Source organism: Dasypus novemcinctus, chromosome 6 (genome assembly GCF_030445035.2).
Source record: "Dasypus novemcinctus isolate mDasNov1 chromosome 6, mDasNov1.1.hap2, whole genome shotgun sequence".
NCBI classification, from domain to species: Eukaryota; Metazoa; Chordata; class Mammalia; order Cingulata; family Dasypodidae; genus Dasypus; species Dasypus novemcinctus.
Window position 1 is genome coordinate 96,637,193 of NC_080678.1, and position 4,279 is coordinate 96,641,471.

A 4,279-nucleotide genomic window follows, 5' to 3' on the forward strand; every position below is an offset into this window, starting at 1 on the left:
ACTCTTTCAATCCATGGACATGGGCTTTGTCATTCCACACATTTATGCCTTCTTTAATATCTTTCAATGGTCTTTTGTAATTTTCACTATAAAAGTTTATTACATTCTTGCTTAAATTTATTCCTAGATATTATTCATTTATATGCTGTCATAACTGGAATTGTTTTCCTATTTTTGTGTTTAGATTGTGCATTGTTAGTATATAGAAACATAATTGATTTTTAATGTGCTAAACATGTACCCAGTTGCTTTGCTGAATTTGTTAATTCTAGTAGTTTTCTTATGGATTCCCTTGGCTTTTCTAATTAAAAGACAACATCATTTGCAAAATAGATAGTTCTATTTCTTGATTCCAATTTGGATACAGTTTATTTCTTCTTCCTTCTTAATTGTTCTGGCTAGAACTTCTAGTACAATATTGAATATTGAATAGCATGATTAAAATGGGCATTCTTATCTTGTTTCTGATTTTAAGGGGAAAGCTTTCAGTTTTCATCATTGAGCAAGATGTTAGATGTGAGATTTTCTTTTTTCTTTTTTGTCTTTATATTTTTTAATGTTACATTCAAAAAATATGAGGCCCCATATAACCCCCACCCCCTCACCCCACTCCTCCCCACATAACAACAACCTCCTCTATCATCATGAGACATTCATTGCACTTGGTGAATACATCTCTGAGCACGACTGCACCTCATGGTCAATGATCCACACCATAGCCCACACTCTCTCACAGTCCACCCAGTGGGCCATGGGATGACAAACAATGTCTGGTAACTGTCCTTGCAGCACCACCCAGGACAACTCCAAGTACCGAAAATGCCCCCACATCACATCTCTTCCTCCCACTCCCTACCCCCAGCAGCCACCATGGCCACTTTCTCCACACCAATGCCACATTTTCTTTGATTACTAATTACAATAGTTCATGAATAGAATATCAGTAATTCCACTCTAATCCATACTCTATCCCTCCATCCTGTCGACCTTAGAATGGTTGTTTCCACTCCACATCTCTATCAAGAGGGCGCTTAGATTCCACATGCATGCTGGATGCAATTCTCCTGCTTTCAGTTGTAGGCACTCTTGTCTACTTGGTGTGGTGGTTTACCTTCTTCACCTCCTTGTTGGCTGAGTGGGTAAGTCCAATAAACCAGAGTGTAGGAGTTGCAAGTCTGTTGAGGCTCACAGCCTGGCTATCACATGGTCAGTCCAGAGATTCAGGTCCCCTGGGTATACATTAAACCCCAGCACCAACTACAGTTCCGGTAAAAGTAACAGGAGAGACTTGTGGACAAAGATCACATCTGAGTCCAGCTCCATCACACGGAAACACAAACTCCAAAGTAGGGCCAACTGACATGGCACTGAACTCCATCTGCCATGACCATAGAACCTGTGGGTGTCTGTAGCCCTCAGAAGAACCAGTACCTGGGATTGTATCTACTTTATCTGTCTCTGGGACTCTGCTGAGGTGTGCATAAGGGCAACACCTCTGATAACCTCCTGGCTCTTTTTGGAGACTCATAGCCATATAAACTCATTTGTCCTTTCCATTTCTCCCTTTTATTCAGATGAAAAAGCATTTTTAACTCCTGCTATTATATGTAGACTGAGATATTCTGCTGGCCTGAGTTGACCCTTTTATTTAAGGTCATTTTCTAGTAATTGACCTTTATCATAAAGAAAAAGTTCCCTTCTAATTCTCGAATTCTAAGTGTTTTTATCAAGAAAGGGTGCTGGTTTTTTTTCCAAGTGTGTTTTCTCCATCCATTTAGATGATCATGTGTTTTTGTTTCCTTCATTCTATTCATGGATTGATTTTCATATATTGAACCAGTCTTGAATTTTGGGATCTATACCACTTGGTCATGGGTACAATCTTTTGTCACATGCTGTTGGATTCAGTTTGCTAGCATTTTGTTAAGGTTTTTGGCATCAGTATTCACAAGGGAACTTGCTCTGTAATTTTCTTTCCATATCAACCTTTGGTATCCAGGTAATGATGGCCTTATAGAATAAATTATAAAGTGTTCCTTCTTTTTGAATGCTTTGGAAGGATCAGGGAAGGATTGGTGTTATTTTGTGCTTGAAGTATTGCTAGAATTAAATATTGAAATCATCTATTCAGACCTGGACTTTTGGTGGATGGTTCTGTTTATTCAGTGTCTTTATTTGTTATAGATTTGTAGAGATTTTCTCTTTTTTCTTGAGTCAGTTTAGGTAGTTGATGTGTTTTTAAGACTTTTTCTAATTGACCTTGGCCCTCTAATTTGTTGGTATAAAATTGTTTAGAGTATTCTTTTATAATTCTTTTTATTTCTATAAAGTCAGTAATGACATCACTATTTTATTTTGATTTTAGTTATTTGTATACTTTTTCTTGACACTGTAGGTAAAATACAGTCCTTATTGTCAAATTATCATAAACCCAAGTTTATTTGTGTTGATTGCCTCAAATGGTTTTCCATTCTCCATTTCATTAATCTGTGGTCTAATATAGAAATTATTTCCTTCCTTCTGGTAACACTGAATTTATTTTGCTCTCACTGGTTCATCAGGATGTGAAGTCAAGTTATTGATTTGAGATTTTTCTCTTCTTTTTCATGTAGGAATTCATAGCTATAAATTTCCTTTTCAGCACTGCATTCATTCTATCCCATGAATTTTGGTATGTTGGCTTTAAAAAATCTTTCTAAGTATTTTCTCTTTTTTTTCTTCCCTTTTAATTAAAAAAAAGTTACATTAAAGGAATATGAGGTCTCCATATATCCCCTACCCCCCTCACCCCACTCCTCCCACATCAACAACTTCTTTCATCATCGTGGCACATTCATTGCATTTGGTGAATACATTTTGCAGCCCTGCTGCACCACATGGATAATGGTTTACACTCTAGTTTACACTCTCCCCCAGTCCACCCCGTGGGCCATGGCAGGACATGCAATGTCCAACATCTGTCCCTGCAGTTCCACCCAGGACAACTCCAAGTCCTGAAAATGCCCCTGCATCAGATCTCTTCTTAATTTACTCTGTGATTTCTTTTTCAACCCACTGGTTTTGAAGAGTTTGTAGTTTCATTTCCACATATTTATAATTTTTCCAGTGATCCTTCTGGTATTGATTTCTAGCTTCATTCCATTGTGCTCCAAGAAGTTACTTTGTATGATTTTCATTTTTCAAAATTTACAAGTCTTATGCCCTAACATATGGTCTTCCTATGGAATGATCCATGTGCACTTGAAGGATGTATGTGTTCTGTGTCATTGGGTAAATTGCCCTATATGTGTCTCTTTGTTCTAAGTGGTATATGGTGCTATTTCAATTTTCTATTTCTATGCTGATTTTCTGTCTCAATGTTTTATCTACTATGGAAAATGGTGTGTTGAAACTATTATTATAGAACTGTCTATTTCTCCTTTCAGCTCTTTCTACTTTTTCTTCATGTATTTGGGCCCTGTTGTTATGTGCATATATGTTTTATAATTGTTACATCTTCTTTTTTAGTTGACTCTTTTATCAATATATAATAACCATCTTTGTTTCTTGTAAGAGTGTTTGCTTACCATATATTTTTTATGATATGGAAGTATTCAGATATCCATCTTAGCTCTCTTTGGGTTATAATTTGCTTGGGGCATTCTTTTTCATTTTTTCACTTTCAACCTATTTGTGTCTTTGGAATAAAAATGAGTCTCTTGTAAATGCATATAGTTGGATCATGCTTCTTTATTCTTTCTGCCAATCTCTACCTTTATATTTGAGAGTTTAATTCATTTACACTAAGGTATTTATTGAAAAGGCAAGACTTCTAACATTTTGCTACTTGCTTTTTGTATGTCTCATACATTTTTTGTCCCTCCTTTGCTCCATTGTTATCTACGTTTTTTGCTAAGGTGATCCTTTATCATGACCCATTTTGAATCACTTCTCATTTCCATTTGTGTAGATAATTTGGACATTTTTGTGATTAACATATGGATCACATTTGACATAATAGATCCTTTATAGTTTATTTTCAATAGTTTACACATAATCTTTTCCTATTTCTCTCCTTCCCTATGTTACTTTTATTGAAAGGTACTTCTTACATGTGTGCTCTATAATGTATCATTATGGTTGGCTTTATGCATTTGAACTTTAAGCCATATAATAAATAAAAGATGGTTTTACAAATGACACATGCAGTAATATTGACATTTACATTTAGCCATATATGTACCTAAACCACAGGTCTTTATTTTTCAAACAGCTTGGAGTTGATGTCTAGTGTTCTTTC